The 26,590-nt window shown below is 40.4% G+C and overlaps 1 pseudogene; it reads left to right on the top strand.

Annotated features, from left to right (window-relative positions):
* The window catches only part of LOC146618530 (polypeptide N-acetylgalactosaminyltransferase 17-like), a 28,444-nt pseudogene extending 2,908 nt beyond the window's left edge, over nt 1–25,536 (top strand).
* Nucleotides 25,537–26,590: the final 1,054 nt, after the last annotated feature.

The raw sequence follows: 26,590 nt of genomic DNA, 5'->3' as shown, positions 1-26,590 counted from the left end.
CTGATAATCTCCCTCGATCTGGGGCTCCACGCAAGATCTCATCCCGTGGGGTCAAAATGATCATGAGAACGGTGAGCAAAGATCCCAGAACCACACGGGGGGACCTGGTGAATGACCTGCAGAGAGCTGGGACCAAAGTAACAAAGGTCACCATCAGTAACACACTACAACGGCAGGGAATCAAATCCCGCAGTGCCAGACGTGTTCCGCTGCTGAAGCCAGTGCATGTCCAGGCCCGTCTGAAGTTTGCCAGAGAGCACATGGATGATACAGCAGAGGATTGGGAGAATGTCATGTGGTCAGATGAAACCAAAGTAGAACTTTTTGGTATAAACTCAACTCGTTGTGTTTGGAGGAAGAAGAATACTGAGTTGCATCCCAAGAACACCATACCTACTGTGAAGCATGGGGGTGGAAACATCATGCTATGGGGCTGTTTTTCTGCCAAGGGGACAGGACGACTGATCCGTGTTAAGGACAGAATGAATGGGGCCATGTATCGTGAGATTTTGAGCCAAAACCTCCTTCCATCAGTGAGAACTTTGAAGATGAAACGAGGCTGGGTCTTCCAACATGACAATGATCCAAAACACACCACCCGGGCAACAAAGGAGTGGCTCCGTAAGAAGCATTTGAAAGTCCTGGAGTGGCCTAGCCAGTCTCCAGACCTCAACCCCATAGAAAATCTGTGGCGGGAGTTGAAAGTCCGTGTTGCTCGGCGACAGCCCCAAAACATCACTGCTCTCGAGAAGATCTGCATGGAGGAATGGGCCAAAATACCAGCTACTGTGTGTGCAAACCTGGTAAAGACCTATAGTAAACGTTTGACCTCTGTTATTGCCAACAAAGGTTATGTTACAAAGTATTGAGTTGTATTTTTGTTATTGACCAAATACTTATTATGTAGTGTGAAGCGCTTTGGGGTCCTTAGGGACTAGAAAAGCGCTATACAAATGCAGGCCATTTACCATTTAGTGCTTAGTGGGTTGCCCTTTGTGTTCTTATCATGTTGTTTCACACAACCAATACTAAGGCTTGATGTGAGGTTTATAAAGGAGTGCAGGCTGCCAGTGAGAGAAGTGAGACAAAAGAGTTGTCATACTGGGAATGGTTGCTTAAGCTCACTCTGCTGTCCTTTCATATTTATCGACATGAATTCCAATTATTGTGATTGCATGAAAATAATTATGCAAGCTAGGCATAATGTGTCAGGCTTTGATTGTTGCTGCCAGAGGGGACTCTGGAACAGCATTTTTCTTTTTTTCCTCCTTTCTTCAGTAAAGAGGGCTGCAATGGATCTGATGTTAGAGAAGCTAAGAAAAAAATACAAGCACTTTCTTTAGCATGTAGGGATTCTTCTTAAACTCGCCAACTTAGCTGCAATGGTGATATATTCTTTTCAGGCTTTATTAGTCCTGACATCAGATCAAATACTGGAAAACTCCAGCTGGCAGACTGTTCAAGGATAGATGTGCAGATTATAAGCTAAACTGCAGATTCAAAGATCAACTAAAGATCAGTCTTTATAAGCATTTCTGACTTGTTTTGTTTGATGTGTTATCTTCATTTTCTGAACTGTAGAGCAACTGAAAGGTCCACTGGAGGAGTATGTGAACAAACGCTATCCCGGCCTGGTGAAGATTGTAAGGAACCAAAAGAGAGAGGGATTGATCAGGGCCAGGATCGAGGGTTGGAAGGTAGCCACTGCTGAGGTGACAGGATTTTTTGATGCCCATGTGGAGTTCACCCCATCATGGTGAGTGGGTCCTATCATCTAGCGGGAAGCACGGTGTTATTAACAGTCAGGAGTGAATTTTTGGTATTTGGAAAAAGGCTTATTTTAGTGTAAATTAAAGTGAAACACAGCATTCAAAAACAAAAATGACATGTACTCAAAATTAAATCTGGAAAAAAACATATCTTTGCCAAATGTATGAACATTGGAATAACTTATAGAGAGATACTCCCATACGGTTTATGACAAAATTTAATCCAAAGTGATTGATGGCCCTAATCATGACCTTTTGACCTCCCCCCTCCCCCCCGGAAGCGAGTAATGACCGTGACGAATTGCATCCGGAGAAGGGGGGGGGGCGGGAACCCCCCGACATCCGGAGAAGGGGGGGCGAACCCCGGAAGCGCGCCATCTGTCGCTAAGCGTGTCGAATTGCATCCTGAGAAGGGAGGGGGGGTAAACCTCCGGAAGCGCGCCATCTGTTGTTGGGAAAAAAAAAGAAAAAAGTTTTTAGAGGGAGGAGAATAAAAGCAGAGAGGAGGAGTTCACAATTTCTAAGCCTCAGACACACAAGATGGATTTCATTCTGCAGCCCAGCAGCTCTCCTGTGTCCGATGAGATCTGCTCTCCCAAAGAAGAAGGCTTTGAATATGCCATATTCAATTACAGCATATTTACTAAGGAAGGCCTCGATCCGGACCTTATGACACTTCCGGAAATACTCCGGAATTGTCTAGTCATTTTCAGACCTGATGCGTCATGTTCCATATACATGAGGGGAGGGGTTTGGTTCCTGAAGCACAGCGGTGATGCAGCAGCTGATTTTGTGCTGTATAGAGAGACAGAGCGGCAGCTAGTTTTCCGCAAACTCATAGTCTGAATTCTGTTTCAATATTATGACGATTTTCTCTGTATTTCTTAATGGGAATAAAGAGTGACTTCCTGTAGAGATTTCAATAGTATTTTATTTTCCTATAATACAGACGCAGTAAAAAAAACCTTTAAGATGATCTGCCTAGCAACAAATTGCATTTTTAGGCTACACCATAGCTTGTGATGAAAAGAAGAACTTTCTATCCGCTTGTAACCTACAGGCTGCCTACCCCGTATGTGTAAAAATGAATAAATATCCCTTAGTGAATACTTTTCTTTGAATACTACTTTTCCTTTTGAGAATCCCTTTTACAAGGGACTGAAAAAACAAACCATAATTGCCGTGACAGGCGATCTTGTTTCACACACACACACACACACACACACACACACACACACACACACACACACACACACACACCGCGGGTCAAGGAGGAGTGAGATATCAGATATCAGTTTTTTCTCAATGCTTATAACCTATAACGCGCCCCCCAAAACAATATTATTATTATTAAAACATCTATAAGGTAGGTTTTGCGCAGCCTGCTCCTTGTCAGACCAAAGTTTTTTTCTTCATTACTTTTAGCTACTTTTACACTGGGTTTTCTCAATAGACAGAAAATGAAAATGAGGAGTCAACAGCCGATATTATCATTGCTTGTAACCCGGTAAATAATTTCGTACATCTCCCCATAAAATAAGCCTTAGTGGAAAAAAGCTCATATTCGAATAAGTTTATTCCCCTCTGTGGGAAAGAGTTTTTTTCTCAGAGTCAACCATGAGGCGAGTTTTGTCAACAGCAATTGTCCATTTGGTAAAACAAATATCCGCCTCTAAGTCGTATTTTACCGTTGCAGAATGTGGAAAACAGACAGCCCTCACAGGAGGCACCCAGGGGCCCACCTCACACACCATAGTTAAAATATTTAAATTTCAACTAAATTTGTAGTAATGATCGGATTTCCTCACTTATCTACACCACACTCCTTGATTTCTTATCGTTTCTTATCGTTCCTCTGTCCCTTAATAGAAACTATCCTCCCTTTCAGTTGTCTTTTGCACTTCCATATCGCAAAGCAGTTACTGTAGGTTATTTTCTGCTTATGCATTAATGTAATTAATTAACTTATTTATCCTTAAGTACGGTAATGACTTGAGTTCTAATGCTTTTTGTCTCTTGAGTTAGCCGTCAATGTGGGATTTTTTTACCCTTTTGTTCAGTTAAAGCTGCCTTTCATTCTTCAACGCAGCTTAAACTCTAATAGGTAAGCTTTCTTGTAATTTCTTAGTTCTGCAGGCTTCTTGAAAGACATCCGAGACTCTTCTTTGGATGCTGGATGCCTTTTGTTTTGTTTTCTGTCAAGATGATCCCACACTGCTTCGATTATCTTGAGGTTCGAACCCTGGAGAGATCAATCCATGACTGATGCGTTGTTTCATCCAGGCATACTTTGACTACAATGGCAGTATGTTTGCGATCATTGTCGTACTGAAAGTTGCTGCCAATCAGACATTACTTGGTATTACATGGTCGATCAAAATCTGGTGGAACTTTTCTACATTCATAATTTGATTAATTTGGATAAGAGCTCCAACAACACTGGCTGAAATCCAGCCTCAAAGCACGGTAGAGTATCCACGCTGTGTTAAAGACGGCTATAGACATTCACTGTTGTATCTCTCTTCGGACCTCTTCCATGCATATTTCAAATTTGGATTCATTACTCCATAAGACATATTACAGCTGATTTCTTTTTCCAGTCAATTTCTTGTGTAATTTGGCACACCTCAGCCTTATTTTTCTCTGTTCTCCTTCCTTAAGAATGGCTTATTAACAGCCACCCTTCCAACTCAGATAACTTTTGATGAAATGTTTACAGCACTTGAGTTACTCGCCACGGCCATCCTAAATGCTAAGAACACTAAACTTTAATTCTAAATTACGTTAACCAGAAAAAACAAGCCAAAGTCGAGATGTTGCTGAGCTGACCTGTGCTATGCTATGCCTTCTAAAGCACGTATAATGTAAACAGAACTGGTCTTTGCACAGAAGCCTGTGGAGCTTCATAATTAACCTCAGTGTGTGAAGAGCACTCTCCATTTAATAATAGCTGTAATAAAATGTTATGGCCGACGGTGTTAAACGCTGCACTTGGGTCTAGCAGGGAAGATTTCAACTTTTCAATACGAATGAAGGCTGAAAACTGATTAGATTAATGTCTGATGATCTTTTCTGTGCTTCTTCAAGTTTGTAACACCAAACATATTAAAGGATGATGTAAGGCTCACAGGAAGAGTTTAATTAGACACACATTTACTATTTTCTTTATACTCTTTCTTTCTTGACATGTTTAATATGATTACTATCAGAGGAGAAAATGACCCTTGTGTAGTTTAAAAAAGTTTTATTTAATCAAACTGTAATGTTGTTGAACTCTGACGGACGTGTCTTTTAATCTTGTCAACAAATCCTTAATCATCTAAATCTGCCATTTATCATCTAGTAAAATGTTCCCTCTGCTTCTGCTGCACATCTCCCCGGACACTCTCCGCTTCACCTGTCCTGTGCAGGTGGTCCAACCCCTGCCTGCCTCCTTAAACTGGGGTGTTTAAATCTCTTTACCTCTGTTGTGAACTTCACACAAAGTTTGTGGTAACAAAATCAAACTGACGAGGATCTCGTTTGAAAAACACACACTCACGAGACAAAATAAAAACAGACTGCTCAAAGCAAAAGCAGAGCCCTCACAGCTGGTAGTACAAAACACAGCGACAACATGCGTATTAGATACCCTCAGTGCCAGAAGCATAAATATGAAAAAATGTGATCACCAAGAGTATCCTAACAACGGCGTTGAGGTGGGTGTTACAGTAACGGCGTTGAGGTGGGTGTTACAGTAAAAAAAAAAAGTAGCCAAATTTTCATCTGAAAATGTTGAATTTTAGTAAAAACAATGCTCTGTAGTTTGATACTGTCGTTACAGACTAAGCAGATGTTTAAAGCCTTCGGACGCTCATTTGAAACGCACTCATTCTCCTTATCAGCTGGAAACATTAAAGCCGTAAAATGACTTTTTCAAACGGATAAAAACTATTGAACAACAGCAATGTTGAGCCTGTTCCAAAATTTGGATGTACATGTGTTGAAGGTGTGGGTCTTGTTGAATTATTAAACATACATTCTTTAATTTTTCGAGCCACAAAAACAACAACTTTTAATTTTCTTCTGCTTGAGTATCGGCCTCGGGTAGCTCTACTTATCATTGCTCAGTCAGTTGTCTGTTTGTGCTACTTTTTTAAGGAGCAGCGTATTATTGGTAAGGGTGACTTTATGTGTTTAGCTACTTAAGTGGAAGTACTGTGGATAGTTTTACCTTACATACATAGATCTACCAATACAGCTTCTGAGGTAACTGTTTACAAAATGTTATAATCTATTCAAAGGTTCTTTGCAATTTTACATTGATAAACATTATCCTTAACACATTTGGCCCACATAAAGTACTATGGCCATCACACTGTCATTTAGAATTGTTTAAATAACTCCTGTCTTAAGTCCTTCCATCAAAAAAAAAAAAAAAAAAAAAAAAAAACATGGTTCACTTTTACATCACAAAATGTTAGAAATATAAGTCGTTCATAACAAACTGAAAGGTTGGGAGTTTAAAAATCCAAACCGATGGAAGAATCAGAATCAGAATACTTTATTGATCCCTGGGGGAAATTATTTTTTGTTACAGTGCTCCATTATAAACCAACATTAAGACAAGACAGACAATACACTAACTAAGAATAGTACAATATATACATATATATACATACATACATACATACATACATAAGTCACTCATAAATAAATAGCTGGAAAAGAAACATGTGTAGCTGTAGCAGCAAACAGTGTGTTAAGTGGATGCGTTGTACAGGGAGATGGCCACAGGCAGGAAAGATTTCCTGTGTCGTTCAGTGGTGCTTTTCGGTAATCTCAGTCTCTCACTGAACGTGCTCCTGTGACTGACCAGCATGTCATGGAGTGGGTGGGAGGTGTTATCCAACATTGTCTTTATCTTGGACAGCATCCGCCTCTCCGACACCACCTTGAGGGTGTCCAGCTCCATCCCCACAACATTGCTGGCCTTACGGATTAGTTTATCGAGTCTGTTGGCATCTGCGACCCTCAGCCTGCTCCCCCAGCATGCAACAGCATAGAGGATCGCACTGGCCACAACAGACTCATAGAAAACTCATAGAAAATAGGAAGCAGAAGTAGAAGACTATAACGTCTCAGAGCACACGGTGTCTATTATTGTGTAGACATGTATAAATAAGAGCTTAATAAAGATGCTTAATTTCTTAAGAAATAAACAGGTGGAGTGATCTTTATCAAAAGTGGATGTTGCATCTGTGGCTAAACCACTGTACCCAAAAAAACTTTAAAAATCTACTGTGTGTGAGGCTGTGTAAGTAAAGCTTGCCCTTCACACCCGCGTGTAATAAACCATTTGTTGGGGGGTTGTGGATTTGGCACCTCAGCATTGTGAAAGTGGGGAAACATGTTTCTGGCTGTGCATAAGATTTCTGCTTACAAATTAGAATCTCAGTTCTAAATGAAATTCAGATGTTTTTTTAAGTATGGCTAATGTATTATTTGACTTCTAAGACACACACACACACACACACACACACACACACACACACACACACACACAAGAACAACACAGAGAAGAAGAAGAGGGGGTCGTTTTACTACGCATCATAAAAACGCAATCATTCATAACATGGACAGTGAGAAGTAAAACTCGTCGTCTTACCACATGTTATATTCTGTAAACTTAAAATAATCCGCAGAAATTAGAGTTTAGTGTTTTAATTCATCTATTAAAAAACACGAGTCAACATTACTGAAGTGACGCTTTAACGATGCGTCTTATCATCGTGTTTATGATGATAAAACATGTTCTCTCGTTAGTAGATGTCTGCGCTGTCACTTGTCACGAAAATGTTCAGAGCCAGGGTTCCTCTTTAATTACCATTGATCGTTAATAGGGTCACAAAAGATTTGTCGCATTATCCCCATAAACAAAATGCTTTTATAGAAATCATTGTGATACAAATATTTAGATTCTTGATTCACAATGTGCACGAACTCAAAATCTTTAGAGGTTCATATTTATAAAGTATCGCAAATAATACATTTATACCATTGTATGAGCTACACTTCTTGTAAAAACTGATTGAAAAAAGCTCCTGTCGTGACCTTCCTTCTGTGAGGACACACACACACACACACACACACACACACACACACACACACACACACACACACACAGAGAGAGAGGGAGAGGGGGGGGGGGAGATCATTAGGATTGGAGGCGTTTTTTGGATTTTCACTTATTGTCGGCTTTACAGTCACATAAAATTCATTCCAATTTTTTGCCTTTGCTTCAATTAAGGTGTTTCTTTAAATCTACAGCAGCTCCCTTTTCAAAAGGTTTACTGACAACTGACAACGATCAATAGCAGCATACGTGGGGGGAAGAGTATGAGTCTTACGGTGACAGCGGGGCCGTGGGAGCCGGAGGGAGGGGTGAGGGTCCGCGCTAAATTTGCAAAGTTACTGATTTAAAAATTATATTTTTGAATTTTTAATTGCATGACAAACATACGATAGACTCTTGAGCATATTTATATAGCTAAATACACAACGGTATAACCGTGCTAAATAAAAGAGGTCCAAGTACCAAAGCACTCTAATGCAAGCCTCTAAACTGCATGTTGATAAGTACGTGAAGCGTACCTCTACAGCTGAAAACAGATTGTATCCATACTTTGAGGATCTGCTGAATTGTTTTTTTTTTTTGATGAACTGCAGATGATGATGAATTCCTCTTTATTGTAGAAACAGTCCCTAAGCTGTTGTTGCTCATACTTACCGAGTTCCCTAGCTACTTCCTTACTATGTCAGTAAACCTTTTGAAAAGGGAGCTGCTGTAGATTTAAAGAAACACCTTAATTGAAGCAAAGGCAAAAAATTGGAATGAATTTTATGTGACTGTAAAGCCGACAATAAGTGAAAATCCAATCACAGAAGGAAGGTCACGACAGTATCAGTAAATATGAACCTCTAAAGATTTTGAGTTCGTGCACATTGTGAATCAAGAATCTAAATATTTGTATCACAATGATTTCTATAAAAGCATTTTGTTTATGGGGATAATGCGACAAATCTTTTGTGACCCTATTAACGATCAATGGTAATTAAAGAGGAACCCTGGCTCTGAACATTTTCGTGACAAGTGACAGCGCAGACATCTACTAACGAGAGAACATGTTTTATCATCATAAACACGATGATAAGACGCATCGTTAAAGCGTCACTTCAGTAATGTTGACTCGTGTTTTTTAATAGATGAATTAAAACACTAAACTCTAATTTCTGCGGATTATTTTAAGTTTACAGAATATAACATGTGGTAAGACGACGAGTTTTACTTCTCACTGTCCATGTTATGAATGATTGCGTTTTTATGATGCGTAGTAAAACGACCCCCTCTTGTTCTTCTCTGTGTTGTTCTTGTGTGTGTGTGTGTGTGTGTGTGTGTGTGTGTGTGTGTGTGTGTGTGTCTTAGAAGTCAAATAATACATTAGCCATACTTAAAAAAAACATCTGAATTTCATTTAGAACTGAGATTCTAAGTTGTAAGCAGAAATCTTATGCACAGCCAGAAACATGTTTCCCCACTTTCACAATGCTGAGGTGCCAAATCCACAACCCCTCAACAAATGGTTTATTACACGCGGGTGTGAAGGGCAAGCTTTACTTACACAGCCTCACACACAGTAGATTTTTAAAGTTTTTTTGGGTACAGTGGTTTAGCCACAGATGCAACATCCACTTTTGATAAAGATCACTCCACCTGTTTATTTCTTAAGAAATTAAGCATCTTTATTAAGCTCTTATTTATACATGTCTACACAATAATAGACACCGTGTGCTCTGAGACGTTATAGTCTTCTACTTCTGCTTCCTATTTTCTATGAGTTTTCTATGAGTCTGTTGTGGCCAGTGCGATCCTCTATGCTGTTGCATGCTGGGGGAGCAGGCTGAGGGTCGCAGATGCCAACAGACTCGATAAACTGATCCGTAAGGCCAGCAATGTTGTGGGGATGGAGCTGGACACCCTCAAGGTGGTGTCGGAGAGGCGGATGCTGTCCAAGATAAAGACAATGTTGGATAACACCTCCCACCCACTCCATGACATGCTGGTCAGTCACAGGAGCACGTTCAGTGAGAGACTGAGATTACCGAAAAGCACCACTGAACGACACAGGAAATCTTTCCTGCCTGTGGCCATCTCCCTGTACAACGCATCCACTTAACACACTGTTTGCTGCTACAGCTACACATGTTTCTTTTCCAGCTATTTATTTATGAGTGACTTATGTATGTATGTATGTATGTATGTATATATATGTATATATTGTACTATTCTTAGTTAGTGTATTGTCTGTCTTGTCTTAATGTTGGTTTATAATGGAGCACTGTAACAAAAAATAATTTCCCCCAGGGATCAATAAAGTATTCTGATTCTGATTCTTCCATCGGTTTGGATTTTTAAACTCCCAACCTTTCAGTTTGTTATGAACGACTTATATTTCTAACATTTTGTGATGTAAAAGTGAACCATGTTTTTTTTTTTTTTTTTTTTTTTTTTTGATGGAAGGACTTAAGACAGGAGTTATTTAAACAATTCTAAATGACAGTGTGATGGCCATAGTACTTTATGTGGGCCAAATGTGTTAAGGATAATGTTTATCAATGTAAAATTGCAAAGAACCTTTGAATAGATTATAACATTTTGTAAACAGTTACCTCAGAAGCTGTATTGGTAGATCTATGTATGTAAGGTAAAACTATCCACAGTACTTCCACTTAAGTAGCTAAACACATAAAGTCACCCTTACCAATAATACGCTGCTCCTTAAAAAAGTAGCACAAACAGACAACTGACTGAGCAATGATAAGTAGAGCTACCCGAGGCCGATACTCAAGCAGAAGAAAATTAAAAGTTGTTGTTTTTGTGGCTCGAAAAATTAAAGAATGTATGTTTAATAATTCAACAAGACCCACACCTTCAACACATGTACATCCAAATTTTGGAACAGGCTCAACATTGCTGTTGTTCAATAGTTTTTATCCGTTTGAAAAAGTCATTTTACGGCTTTAATGTTTCCAGCTGATAAGGAGAATGAGTGCGTTTCAAATGAGCGTCCGAAGGCTTTAAACATCTGCTTAGTCTGTAACGACAGTATCAAACTACAGAGCATTGTTTTTACTAAAATTCAACATTTTCAGATGAAAATTTGGCTACTTTTTTTTTTTACTGTAACACCCACCTCAACGCCGTTGTTAGGATACTCTTGGTGATCACATTTTTTCATATTTATGCTTCTGGCACTGAGGGTATCTAATACGCATGTTGTCGCTGTGTTTTGTACTACCAGCTGTGAGGGCTCTGCTTTTGCTTTGAGCAGTCTGTTTTTATTTTGTCTCGTGAGTGTGTGTTTTTCAAACGAGATCCTCGTCAGTTTGATTTTGTTACCACAAACTTTGTGTGAAGTTCACAACAGAGGTAAAGAGATTTAAACACCCCAGTTTAAGGAGGCAGGCAGGGGTTGGACCACCTGCACAGGACAGGTGAAGCGGAGAGTGTCCGGGGAGATGTGCAGCAGAAGCAGAGGGAACATTTTACTAGATGATAAATGGCAGATTTAGATGATTAAGGATTTGTTGACAAGATTAAAAGACACGTCCGTCAGAGTTCAACAACATTACAGTTTGATTAAATAAAACTTTTTTAAACTACACAAGGGTCATTTTCTCCTCTGATAGTAATCATATTAAACATGTCAAGAAAGAAAGAGTATAAAGAAAATAGTAAATGTGTGTCTAATTAAACTCTTCCTGTGAGCCTTACATCATCCTTTAATATGTTTGGTGTTACAAACTTGAAGAAGCACAGAAAAGATCATCAGACATTAATCTAATCAGTTTTCAGCCTTCATTCGTATTGAAAAGTTGAAATCTTCCCTGCTAGACCCAAGTGCAGCGTTTAACACCGTCGGCCATAACATTTTATTACAGCTATTATTAAATGGAGAGTGCTCTTCACACACTGAGGTTAATTATGAAGCTCCACAGGCTTCTGTGCAAAGACCAGTTCTGTTTACATTATACGTGCTTTAGAAGGCATAGCATAGCACAGGTCAGCTCAGCAACATCTCGACTTTGGCTTGTTTTTTCTGGTTAACGTAATTTAGAATTAAAGTTTAGTGTTCTTAGCATTTAGGATGGCCGTGGCGAGTAACTCAAGTGCTGTAAACATTTCATCAAAAGTTATCTGAGTTGGAAGGGTGGCTGTTAATAAGCCATTCTTAAGGAAGGAGAACAGAGAAAAATAAGGCTGAGGTGTGCCAAATTACACAAGAAATTGACTGGAAAAAGAAATCAGCTGTAATATGTCTTATGGAGTAATGAATCCAAATTTGAAATATGCATGGAAGAGGTCCGAAGAGAGATACAACAGTGAATGTCTATAGCCGTCTTTAACACAGCGTGGATACTCTACCGTGCTTTGAGGCTGGATTTCAGCCAGTGTTGTTGGAGCTCTTATCCAAATTAATCAAATTATGAATGTAGAAAAGTTCCACCAGATTTTGATCGACCATGTAATACCAAGTAATGTCTGATTGGCAGCAACTTTCAGTACGACAATGATCGCAAACATACTGCCATTGTAGTCAAAGTATGCCTGGATGAAACAACGCATCAGTCATGGATTGATCTCTCCAGGGTTCGAACCTCAAGATAATCGAAGCAGTGTGGGATCATCTTGACAGAAAACAAAACAAAAGGCATCCAGCATCCAAAGAAGAGTCTCGGATGTCTTTCAAGAAGCCTGCAGAACTAAGAAATTACAAGAAAGCTTACCTATTAGAGTTTAAGCTGCGTTGAAGAATGAAAGGCAGCTTTAACTGAACAAAAGGGTAAAAAAATCCCACATTGACGGCTAACTCAAGAGACAAAAAGCATTAGAACTCAAGTCATTACCGTACTTAAGGATAAATAAGTTAATTAATTACATTAATGCATAAGCAGAAAATAACCTACAGTAACTGCTTTGCGATATGGAAGTGCAAAAGACAACTGAAAGGGAGGATAGTTTCTATTAAGGGACAGAGGAACGATAAGAAACGATAAGAAATCAAGGAGTGTGGTGTAGATAAGTGAGGAAATCCGATCATTACTACAAATTTAGTTGAAATTTAAATATTTTAACTATGGTGTGTGAGGTGGGCCCCTGGGTGCCTCCTGTGAGGGCTGTCTGTTTTCCACATTCTGCAACGGTAAAATACGACTTAGAGGCGGATATTTGTTTTACCAAATGGACAATTGCTGTTGACAAAACTCGCCTCATGGTTGACTCTGAGAAAAAAACTCTTTCCCACAGAGGGGAATAAACTTATTTGAATATGAGCTTTTTTCCACTAAGGCTTATTTTATGGGGAGATGTACGAAATTATTTACCGGGTTACAAGCAATGATAATATCGGCTGTTGACTCCTCATTTTCATTTTCTGTCTATTGAGAAAACCCAGTGTAAAAGTAGCTAAAAGTAATGAAGAAAAAAACTTTGGTCTGACAAGGAGCAGGCTGCGCAAAACCTACCTTATAGATGTTTTAATAATAATAATATTGTTTTGGGGGGCGCGTTATAGGTTATAAGCATTGAGAAAAAACTGATATCTGATATCTCACTCCTCCTTGACCCGCGGTGTGTGTGTGTGTGTGTGTGTGTGTGTGTGTGTGTGTGTGTGTGTGTGTGTGTGTGTGTGTGTGTGTGTGAAACAAGATCGCCTGTCACGGCAATTATGGTTTGTTTTTTCAGTCCCTTGTAAAAGGGATTCTCAAAAGGAAAAGTAGTATTCAAAGAAAAGTATTCACTAAGGGATATTTATTCATTTTTACACATACGGGGTAGGCAGCCTGTAGGTTACAAGCGGATAGAAAGTTCTTCTTTTCATCACAAGCTATGGTGTAGCCTAAAAATGCAATTTGTTGCTAGGCAGATCATCTTAAAGGTTTTTTTTACTGCGTCTGTATTATAGGAAAATAAAATACTATTGAAATCTCTACAGGAAGTCACTCTTTATTCCCATTAAGAAATACAGAGAAAATCGTCATAATATTGAAACAGAATTCAGACTATGAGTTTGCGGAAAACTAGCTGCCGCTCTGTCTCTCTATACAGCACAAAATCAGCTGCTGCATCACCGCTGTGCTTCAGGAACCAAACCCCTCCCCTCATGTATATGGAACATGACGCATCAGGTCTGAAAATGACTAGACAATTCCGGAGTATTTCCGGAAGTGTCATAAGGTCCGGATCGAGGCCTTCCTTAGTAAATATGCTGTATTTGAATATGGCATATTCAAAGCCTTCTTCTTTGGGAGAGCAGATCTCATCGGACACAGGAGAGCTGCTGGGCTGCAGAATGAAATCCATCTTGTGTGTCTGAGGCTTAGAAATTGTGAACTCCTCCTCTCTGCTTTTATTCTCCTCCCTCTAAAAACTTTTTTCTTTTTTTTTCCCAACAACAGATGGCGCGCTTCCGGAGGTTTACCCCCCCTCCCTTCTCAGGATGCAATTCGACACGCTTAGCGACAGATGGCGCGCTTCCGGGGTTCGCCCCCCCTTCTCCGGATGTCGGGGGGTTCCCGCCCCCCCCTTCTCCGGATGCAATTCGTCACGGTCATTACTCGCTTCCGGGGGGGAGGGGCGAGGTCAAAAGGTCATGATTAGGGCCATCAATCACTTCGGATTAAATTTTGTCATAAACCGTATGGGAGTATCTCTCTACTTATTCATGATAACAACAATGACAATAATAGAGCTTTGGGTATCAGTGTTAAAAGAGTGCTACAAAGTGCAAAGAAACCATGGAAAGAGAAGACAAAGGATAGCTGAAGCTGCATAAAAGGAAGAGCCAAGCTATTTCACGCCTGAGAAGTTTTAAAATGAGACACTTGAGGCTGTGGGATCAGGTTGAACGGATTTTATTTAAAAAAAAACATCACAAGCACACATAAAACACACACCAAAACAGGACCCCTCTTGGAGAACTTGTCGTAAAAGTAAATTTTTAGTAACCATAAAAAATGAAGGTTTTGTACTAATTCAAAAAAGCTGAGCGCTTGGTGGTGAACTGAATCAAAGGCTAAATACTGTCAAGAAATTAGCATGCAATGAGGGACCTTATTAACCCCGCTAAGACAACTGCCACATCCTGTTGATGTCTTTTTGTGGATCTCATTTTCGAGCTCAGTGCATAACTTAAGGTATACCGTGCAGTTCTCTCACTGCCCCCTGCAGAGCTCAACTCGGCTGAATCAAACAGAATTAGTGATAAAACTGGGACGACACAAGGAACTTTCTATTTGACTGAAGTGGATGAAAAAAGTGGTGCTCTTAAAAGATGTTATAAACTTTGTTTCTGCACAAAGTAAAGTCAACTAAATGTGTGAGTGTGTGTGTGTTTGCACTTTTTTCAGGTCAGAACCAGTTCTAGCTAGAATAAAAGAAAACCACAAGAGGATTATCTTGCCGTCAATCGACAACATCAAGCACGATACCTTTGAGGTGGAGCGCTATGAGAACTCTGGCCATGGCTACAACTGGGAACTGTGGTGCATGTACATTAATCCACCCAAAGAGTGGTGGGAGGAGGGAGACATGTCTGCACCAATAAGGTATGCCAGCTTCTCCCATTTAAACGTGAACACAGATCTCACACTTCTGAGATGTATTTTTTTCCACTTCTTTAAGATTTTCAATAAAACTGCCACCAAGTTCTTTTTTTAGTTTTGGGGAAGATTAGGGGAAAACAAGAAAAAAAGCTCCTGATGGGAAACCAGACTTCATTAAAGCAATAAAAAAATTACAGCCTAAATTAGAGAGTGGTGAAAATAGGATTTTAATTATCTGATTATCACCCATATATTTGTGTTAAATTGGATTTCCTTCCATTCTTTAATTAAAAATAAGAATAAATTGCATGAGTATGCACAAAAATGTTTAGATTTACCCTCCACATAATAGGCTGAAATATAAAGTGTGAAACTTTGCATAGTGGAGATTTGGGTTGTAGAAAAGTACTCCAAAATAAACATCAGATAAAGCCACAAAAAAACACATTCTGGTGTTTGCAAACGCTCAGTGTCACATGATAGTGTGTTTTCCTGGCTGCAGGACGCCTGCCATGATTGGATGCTCCTTTGTGGCCAATCGGGACTACTTTGGAGAACTCGGTCTACTCGACTCAGGCATGGACGTCTACGGAGGGGAGAACATCGAACTAGGCATCAGGGTTTGTGTGTCACCCAGTTTCCTCTTGTTCCTGCTCCCTCTTTACCCCTGTAGGTTTTAAGTGGAGCAGTGGCCACCGTAGCGTGGCACCACTGATGAGGCCCCATTAAGAGTCCTGGAGGACCAGTCCTGTGTGAGCAGCTCACAGCAGGGCAATGGAGATAAATAGGTCACGTAGAGCAGAGCAGGAAGGTTGGAGTTTGTTTCTGTACATTTTGAGAGATTGGAGAGTCTTTTGTTTTTCTGCAAGGTTATTAGATTTTTCCTGAAAAAATAACGTCAAACATTTTCACAACCCGAGTGTGTTGGCTTTTATCCAGCAAGCTAAACAATCAAATATTTTTAGAAAGACAAAAACGGTTGCCTTGTCTTTGAGTTGACTTGGTCATAACTTGAATCTGAAATGGAAAGTTCTTATATCTTGTCATCAAAAATATCAAGATTCCCCCCAAAATTAAGTCTAGATAAGTAAACGTGTACAGATGCAATAAAACAGCTAAAATTCAGCTTCAACGCACCTATAAATATATTACAACTGCTGGAGATGAAGTATTAGCAAAGACATGAATCTAGCCCACAATGTCACATCTCAAGAACCACATTTCTTTCTGTTCCTCTTTTACTACAAAGCAGTGGGACACATATCCAGAGTTGCCCTGCGACAACAACATTTCTACATTTCACTACAACCCTTACAAGAGGATTGTTTGGATGTGTCCAGGGAGAAGGCCCTCATTCAGAGAAACTCTTTCATAACAAGCACTTGAATCAATGACTGTTTGGGTTTTAACAGGATTCTTGGGATAATGAATGTTAAGCGGTAGATATCAGCACCTCTATGGGGCAATTTTGCATGGTTGTTGTCCAACATCTTTTACATGAAATCATAGTACTGCTTATTTATCTTAGAGTGTGGCAGAGAGCAGTAAAATGTTTTTTTTTGGCATACCCTCTGTTGGTTAGCACCCGTGTCCTTGGGTAACAGAAACACATAGGTTATCTTTAAAACCTATGTGCCCATTTTCTGTTTGTAGTGCTCCTTATCTGTGGATGGAACATGTTTCATATTGTTCCCAGTGTGAAGAAAGACTGACGGACCTACTTTTTATCCAGTAGGAATGTTTGTCAGGAGTGAAATAGGTTGCATCTGTGCAATTGTTTGGCGACCTGTCAGTTTGAAGTTTCTGTTACGCTCACATCACTTTGACGTGGGTTCAGATAGCTTGGATATCCATGTCTTCATTATGTTCACAGCAGAAGGCTCGTGGGTTGGACACACTCAGCAGATACTTTATTAGATACACCTTGTCAGTATTAGGTTGGACACTCTTTTGCCTTCAGAGCTGTTTTAATTCTTCATGGCATAGATTCAACAAAGTACTGGAAACATTCCTCAAAGATTGATCGTGGCATGATGGCCTCATGCAGTTGATGCAGATTTGTCAGCTGTGCATTCACGATGGGAATCTCCCATTGCGTCATATACCAAAGGTGATCTATCTGATTGAGATCCCCTGACTGTGGAGACTTTCCTGTTAGCTCACAAGAGTAGCACCTGATATGGTCCTCTGCTGCTCTAGCCCAAATTCTTCAAGGTTCACGGTTCAAAGTAATGCAAAAGTGGTTTTTAAGAAGAAGTTATCTGTTTTACTGTTGCCTTCTTGTCAGCTCAAAGCAGTCTCTGGTCGGGTCTGGTATCAACAAGATATTTTCACCCAGAGAACTGTCTCTCATTGGATATTTCCTCTTTTTTGGACCATCCCTTGGGATAACCCTAGAGATGGTAATACAGAAATATCCTAGTAGATCAGGAGTTTCCAAAATACTCAGACCAGTCCTTCTGTCAACAACAACCATGCCTAACGTGTCTTAAATCTTCTTTCTTTTCCATTTTGATGCTCAGTTCTTCTGTGAGTACCCTGCCGAGATCCACTTTCTGGGTAAATTATTCATTATGAGAGCAGTTAATCTCCTTTTGAAGCTTGTGGATGTGCACAACAATTCTACCTAACAGTGAGAGGTCAATTCAGGGTCCAGTGGTTTGATCTCACTCACAGTCCTGCATGAATGAATTCACAGCACCATGTCCTGTTCTCATCTGTTCTTCAAGGGGTTTTCCTCTGAAGCCTCTGTGTTTGTTTAAGGGCTGTGTTTTTCTGTGGCTGGGATAGTTCCTAATTGGTCAGTTGCTGGCTTTGCACATTTGTTCTCCAAACCTGCAGAGGATACCTCAGTCTTGACCTGCTGATTTTGATGGCTATCATTGTGAATGAAGTAAGGATTACAGCTAGGTCATTGGATTCCACCACTGATCAACTTAGAGATTGTAGCTACATGATGCCCTTATTTGGGCATGTCCATTTTTCCTGAGGTTGTGTAGAAGCTTTTGGAAAAAGGGATGAGTACCACTGGCTGTTTCCAGAGAGGATCCTGGGAGGAAGTTATCTTGTTCAGCTTCCTATTTCTTCAATAGCAAGTCTGCTAGGTCAAAAAGCTCTTTTTTAAAGTTTTGCATTAAGAGCTGTTTCAGTAGCTCTAGATGCACCATAACATTGTTCTAGCCATTCTGATATCATTTTCAGCTCAGCTGCTGGGTGGTTTGTATGAGGAGATAATTGATTCAACCTTCATGCTCTGAGGTTTCTTTTCTAAACCACTTCACAAGCAGGTGAAGCTCTTCTGCTGCAGTTAATTCTTAAACCTTTAGCACCAAAAATGAATGATGTCCAGTAGTTCTCCACTTTATCATTATACTTTCTTTGACCTCTGTTAATGAGAAGCAACAAAAGGAACGAATCTTGGTCAGGAAGAAGAAATACTCTTGTACACATTTAAGGCTATTCATCATCTCTCTCCTCCATATCTCTCTGATCTGGTTCAGATCACTGCCCCATCTCGATGTCTTAGATCTTCTTCTTCCCTTTCTCTCTCCGTCCCTTCCCCCCGTCTTGCCACCATGGGGAGCAGGGCTTTCAGCTGCTCTGCTCCACGACTCTGGAATTCCCTACCTCCTGATTTAAGAAATATCTCTTCCATCTCTCTCTTTAAGTCCCAACTCAAAACTCACTTGTTGTCTTATGCTTTTATGATTGTGTAAACTGCTTGCTTTTATGCTTCTTTTTTTATTCTGTTGTTGTGTAGCTCTTGGGGCTATGCTAGCATTCATGTCTTATTGTTCTGGCCCGCTGTCCTACATCAAAGCTGGGAAATAGCATGGTGAACTGTAGAAGATGTTTTGGCCACATCTTCAAGCATGACTTGTGCTTCTGACCGTCTCTTCTTGTTGATCTTTAATGACATGCCTGGAATCATCATGGTGTATTCGCTGACTGGGAGAGTGCTCTGGATGATACGTTGTCACAGCAAACAATATAAGTAAAAAAACATGCATTTATGTATGTATACTCACAGTTGGAGCTTAAAAGTTAACCCAGTGCTGAAGTGCCGAAAACCTCAGCTCCTCTTGATGCCCCTTAAGGTTGGCTAGAAAAAAATGAATAAAAGCAACAATTAGATATTTTTTATATAACAGAAAACAAGAAGAAAAACCGAGAAGGACTTCTAAATGTACAGATTTAGCTTTCATTAGTTCCAGCACAAAGAAAACACGTCCTTCCAGGTGCTCTATGCTCCAGCTGTTAGCTGTAATTGACTTTATAAATCAGGACATCGCGGCGACTGTGCATCTGCCTATTTATATTTCCTGCTGCCCAGCAGCCAGCAGTATATTATTGTGAGCTTTAATTCATACTCCTACTACCCACAGGTGTGGCTGTGTGGAGGCAGTATGGAGGTGCTGCCTTGCTCCAGAGTGGCTCATATTGCACGAATGAAGAAACCTTACCACAGTAACATAGCTTTCCACACACGCCTTAATGCCCTGCGTGTGGCAGAGGTCTGGATGGATGAGTACAAGTCCAATGTCTACCTGGCCTGGAACATCCCCATGGAGGTGAGAACGGCATTTTTCTGCACCAAGACCTCTCTTAGAGAGGATGCTGTCAGTCATGCTTGTCTGTTTGTGACTATCAGATGTCCATGTTCAGAGCCAAACAGTTTTTCTTTTGGTTCCACAATTTATGTAGAGACTTTAGGCATAATAACTTCCTTTGCTCTTGCAGAACCACGGTATTGATTACGGAGACATATCACAGAGGGTTGCACTGAGGAAGAGTCTGCAATGTAAGAGCTTTCACTGGTACCTAGACAACGTTTACCCAGAGATGAGGAGGTACAACGATACGCTGTTCTACGGTGAGGTGAGCCATGAAGGACAAAGACACAGGAAAAAGTAAGTTTGTAGATGTAAGATCTGATGTACAAATTAAACCACTGAAATTAAATAAATGATACTTACACAAAGTCCTAAGAAACTTGTATCTCCTCCACAGACCAAAATATAACAAGAAAGCAGGGACTCAGACAGCATGTACATCCACATCTTCTCAGCTGTTAATAGAAAATAAATGAGATTTAGAACTTTGTCTGATCCACACTGACACATCCTTGTTTTTAGCCTTTATACATTTTTAATCGGTAATTATTTTGGGGAATATTCATATTTTATGAATTAAGTCTGACTCTTTTTTTTTGTGTATTTAAGGTCCGCAATTCTAAAGCAAGCCACCTGTGTATGGATCAGGGTGTGAAGGAGAACCACACAGCCACCCTGCACCCATGCCATGGGTGGGGTCCTCAGGTACAACACTCTTCCTCACCACCATACTAAAGAGTATACTCCATCTTTTTCCAGTTGCTTTGCTTTCTCATGAAAACATACAGTGAGCTTCTCCGGTGATGTGATTTGCAGCTGTGTCTCAATCACAGGCTCAGCTGAAATCCTCCAAGGAGCGAGTTCTGCTGTCAGAATAAAATTGTGTCTTGCACTTTTTGTGTTGAAGCCCTGAGTCAGCCAGTGTCAGCTCTTCATCCCTTCAGCCCTAAGGGCCTCTCTTTTTAGCTCACAGTGGTAAACAGGTGCTTTAGGCAGAAAGTCAAGGCTTCAGTGGTAAAATGCTAAAGGAGCTAAAATTTCAATTCAATTCTGGAAAAATGAGTGCCGCTGATAGGTTTGTAGCTTGAACCCATCCGCTGGAACGTTAAAGGCAATATAATTACACTGCAAAGCAAGACACGAAGTAGGCAAGCTTCATGTTACTCGTGCACGGGAGAGAACCGGACAATCGCCGTTCCTTCGCTTGGCCCCAGTTGCTCTCGTCCGTCCTCCCGTACCACTGTCCTTTTATTGAGGTTACATGAATATGCATAAGTTCGTTAACATATGACGTCTACATACACACAAAGAGTAATAAATTCAAATTCAAATTTTATTTGTCACATACACAGTCATACACAGTACGATATGTAGTGAAATGCTTGGACAACTGCTCGTGACCTAAAGAAAACAAAAAAGGAAAGGCTATGAATAAGGTAGGAAATAAATATGAAAAATTAAAAAGGGGTAAATTTAACTAGGAAGGAATAAAATATAAATTAAGGTTAAAAATGAAATAACTGTACAACACAAATTAGAATGAAGGGTAAATTTAACTGGGAAGAATAAGATAAAATATATAAATTAAAGTTGAAAATAAAATAACTGTACAACAAAATACACCAATACACAGTATAGAACTATATAAGAATGTATGAAGAAATCTAAATATAAATAAATATATACACAATAACAGCAGCTGTACAAGTATTAACCGGAAATGAAGAATATAGTGACCAGTGTTGTGCAAAAACAAAGTCCAGAAAGTCCAGTGTGTGTGTAAGAACTGTATGTGTGGGTCAGTACTGTGTGGTGGTGTGATTGAGAGACCGTATCGCCTGCGGGAAGAAGCTCCTCCTCAGTCTCTCTGTGTTGGTCTTCAGGGAGCGGAATCGCTTTCCTGACCTCAACAGAGAGAACAGTCTGTTGTTGGGATGGCTGAGGTCCTTCACGATCTTCCTGGCCTTGGTCCAGCACCGCCTGCTGTAGATTGAGTGCAGGTCAGGGAGCTCGGAGCGGATGGTGCGCTCAGCTGACCGCACAACCCTCTGTAGAGCTCGTCTGTCCTGCATGGTGCTGTTCCCGAACCAGGTTAAGATGTTTCCCGCCAGGATGCTCTCTATGGTGCACGAGTAAAAGTTCCTGAGCACTTTGGAGGGCAGTTGGAAGTCTCTCAAGCGTCTGAGGTGGTAGAGACGCTGACGGGCCTTTTTCACCACGGTGTTGATGTGACAGGACCATGACAGGTCCTGCGTGATGTGAACTCCGAGGTATTTGAAGCTGTCCACTCTCTCCACTGGGCACTCGTTGATGACGGGGGTCTGGTAGTTCCTCTCCTGCTTAGTGCTGAAGTCCACTATCAGCTCCTTTGTCTTACTGACGTTTAGAAGGAGGTTGTTCCTCTGGCACCAGTTCTCCAGATTCCTAATCTCCTTCAGGTAGGCCGTCTCGTTGTTATCAGAGATCAGGCCCACCACGACGGTGTCGTCAGCAAACTTGATGATGGTGGTGGAGCTGGTAGTGGCCACACAGTCATATGTGTACAAAGAGTACAGCAGGGGGCTCAGAACACACCCCTGGGGGGCTCCAGTGCTGAGAGTGGTGGAGGCTGAGACATGTCCGCCCATCCTTACTGCGTGCGTGTGTGTGTGTGTGTGTGTGTGTGTGTGTGTGTGTGTGTGTGTGTGTGTGTGTGTCTGTGTGTGTGTGTGTGTGTGTGTGGACTGCTGATCAAAGGGTCAAACATCCTTGGTCAGGAAGAGGGTAGCCTCCCCCTCACCCTAGATGGTTCATCCTAGATAACACGGTGAGGAAGTCCTGCAGTTCATCTAAACAAAGACTAGACTAGAACAGACGCAACTACGTTAATCCTACCATAAAACAATAAAACACGGTATGACCTCTCATGCTCCCAAAGTGCTGTCTAATACACACACAGTTTGCAGACTATCAAGGATCAAAACCTCTACCAATCTACAATTAATTACAAAACTCTAAGCATATATAAGTAAATATTTCTAAGCATAAATGACAATCAACAATACAAATCGAACAGCCGCATCACACTTTCTTCACAAGACATGCTTCAGTTGCATTTTTTAAAGTTATCCTTTTGATGGAACAAAAAGTCTTCAGTTTTTATTAGACCACCAGTTTTTCACACTTGCACTTCCACGGAGATAAAAGCGACCCCATGGTGTCTTAGCGTGGGTTCTCTCCAGGTAGTCCGGCTTCCTCCCACAGTCCGATGACATGCACGTTAAGTTAAATGGTGACTGGCTGTAGGTGTGTATGCAAAACAGATAAAGCACATAAGTGCATAAAATAAAGTGCGATATGAATATCTGTGAAAAGATGAATGTAACTTGTAGTGGTCAAAGATACTAGAAAAACATTTTAATAAATACTCTGTTCTTAAGAAGAAGCAGTGACATCTAGGGACCACAAGTGGGATTTTTTAAGATTTTGAGTCCAAACGCTGTTAAATCACCTAACTTTTGTATGATGTACTGCAAACAGGATGCAGTTACTCTGCAAAAAGACCCAAACTGGGCTGACTGGGTGGTTGATGGAAAGCTTTATCTTTATATCTTTTGCAAGGCATTGCAACCACTATTCATGCTTTGTTAGGAACAGAATGCGATATAAACAATTTCCCAATCAGTCTTTATCGTCAGCACACTCAAAGCCTCAGAGCTAGATGCAACCAAAGGAACTGTTTTATCTGCACTGCTAAAGTGGAAATTACTATTAATCTGAACGAAAAAGCTGAAGTGAAAGACACAAAGGTTAGAAAACAGAGCGGGAAGAATCTGACTCACTTCTGCTTTTTCTTTCTGTCAAGTTGAGAAAACTGCAGAATTTGGTGTATATAAAATGTTAGGGCTATATGTGGGTTAGAACTCTGCTGAAACAACACTGTGATTAGCAGTGATGTACAGGAAAATCTTTGTGTTTAGCACTCAGTGAAGAACAAAGACATGTTTTGCCTCTCAGCAGTATTGGGAACAACACCATCCTCTTGTTCAAAGCAGCAAAAAAAAAACCCAACAGCTTGCATAATCAAGGAAAATTCCTGCCAGGTTACCTTCAACTTGTACATCATCACATACTTATTTCATCGTTAGCTAATAAAGAGAAGAGTATTCACTCAGCCAGTTCAGTAACTTTCCGTTTACTGTATGTGTGACGTATCTGTTTTCCTCTTAGTTAGGACGCTACACTAAAGAAGGTCAGCTGTTTCTGGGACCCCTAGGCAGCACTGGTGAGGACACTCGTTGTGTGGTGTACGATCAGATGAGCAACTTTCCTCAGCTCCTCAATTGTGAAAAGGTGACCAACGTGAAACAGAAGACATGGCATTTCTCTCAGGTCAGAAGTGTAAAGAAATCTCTTTTTCAATGATATAACTGAGTGTTTATAAGAGAAACTAAAATTTACTGGCATAGAGTTGAGAGGAAAAGTATCTATATGTCAGATTTTAAAAGGGACCTATTGAGCTCATGTCTGGGTCCATTCTTTTTTCTCTTGGACTCTAATATGAGAGTAGCTTTGCATGAATCTTCATTTCTCTCATACTCAGCATTGCTGCAGCCCCGTAGTTCATGCTTTATCTGACAGAACCGCCTTTATATTCCGAATACCTCCGTTGAAGCCACCTTTCTTTGTGTTAAAACCCTCACAAACAGAAGGTTTTAACACCGGGGCCAGTAGGACTTCACAGATAGATCTGTCTGTTTGTGATGACTATATTAGGATATCATCTCTGCTATTACTGAAATCAAAGCAGTCTGGTTAACGGGGATTATTTGCACATAAATTGAGACTTTGGCTATGATTAATATGAACAATAACTGTTGTAAAATTATATTTATGCTAGAAAATAAGGGGTCCTCTTAAGACAACTAAACCCAGACTGCTTAAAGGGTAACAAGCGACTCAATATACCTTTTACTTTGGCATTGATTCTCTTTTTCTTTTAATGTGAAAAACCTTTTGTAAGTCAATTTTCTGTTGGTCTTTTAGTTCTGTTTGGGTAACCTTTAAAAACTAAAGAGTTACAGCCTGTAGCACGGGAAGAGGAGAGCTTGAACAGTGATGCTGCAGACCTTCTGCCACATCGATTCTTTGTCACACAGCAGGACAAGCAGTGAAGAGTCCTGCAGACGTAGAAGTCTTAGGGAAATAGGGAGACCTTACTTATTTTATATAGATGTAAGGTAAAAAGTTAGTGCCATTTGTTTAAGAAAGAGGTTGCAACAGTTCACATAAGGCCCGGTCTGGTTACATACTGTTCTGTCACCATCACGCATTGTTCACAGACCATCTGTGAAATCTGTTAAAACCAAAGTATTGTATCTCCTTCTGCCTTGCAGAACGAATCGATCATAAATCGGGCTACTGGACGCTGTCTGGAGGTGGTGCCGGCTAATGTTTACTCCGGCCACCTGCTGGTCCTGCAGCCCTGCTCGGGGCAGAGGTGGACCATCAAGAACACTATGAAGCAGTGATCGCCTGGCCAGTTTCATTGGGACCAATTACAAAGGCTATTTCCAAGAGCTGTCACCTGACGTTACCTTGGCCAGTGGACAATCAATGATGCGGGGGCTCCTTAGCTTTTGAAATAAGACTCAAAAATAGATGGCTTTAAGGAGACGAGTGATGAGGTGGTTTGGAAACAATTGATGTTTTTTTGTTTTTGTTAGTTTTTTTTTAAAAACATGGACATTCAACGTGGTGAAAGTTTAGCATGAGGACCATTTCTCTATATGAATTTTACAAACTTTCAATGTGATGTTGCCATAATTCCTGTGTGCCACTTCTTTACAGTGTTTAAGTTTTAGTAGACATTTAATCGACCAAAAGCGTGTTCTTTCTTATGTGAAGGGGAAAAAAAGTTTCCATCTTCCATCAGTCTTTCTGCAATATTTCATTCATTTTGTGCCACGGACCGGCCCTAAATAACTAAAATGTGTTCATAACACACGGGAAAAGACACAGGGGAACTGAGGTAACGATAAAAACAATAAATATGAACGATAAAACGAAGAAAAAAACCCCCGGTAAACCATAAATTGCACACCTGAACCTCAACACTCGCGGCCCGGTACCAAACGACTCACGGACCGGTACCAGTGCATGGCTCGGGGGTTGGGGACCGCTGGTCTATGGTACTTAGAAATTAAGGAATGGCTACTCGTGACAGGAGAAAATTTTACACAGTTTAGCAAAAATGCCTGAAAAGTGATTCTTATGTTTTTCAGAAAATTCAAATCCTTGTAAATATTTATAATTTGAAGAAAAATATGCTAAAAATATTACTTGGTGTACTTTTTTTTTCAAATCACCCCAACAAGGACTCTGGGCTAAATCTCACTTCTATGTTTTATGGATTCTGACTTTTATTGCTATTTTTCCACCAAGCATTCTGTAGCATCAGATGCAATATATCTCGTAGCATGAAGTACTGTAAGCAGTTGGGTACAAAGTTTCTTTGCGCTAAGTTAATTTATTTGGTTAACTGCTGTGTGCCATAACTACTGAAAACCTAGTCAAACATAGGAA

Source organism: Diplotaxodon limnothrissa, linkage group LG14, assembly GCF_057381915.1.
Source record: "Diplotaxodon limnothrissa isolate DT_005_m linkage group LG14, D_limnothrissa_male_GT1.1, whole genome shotgun sequence".
NCBI classification, from domain to species: domain Eukaryota; kingdom Metazoa; phylum Chordata; class Actinopteri; order Cichliformes; family Cichlidae; genus Diplotaxodon; species Diplotaxodon limnothrissa.
The sequence above is the reverse complement of the archived record's forward strand: the minus strand, read 5'-3'. Positions and strand labels throughout refer to the sequence as shown.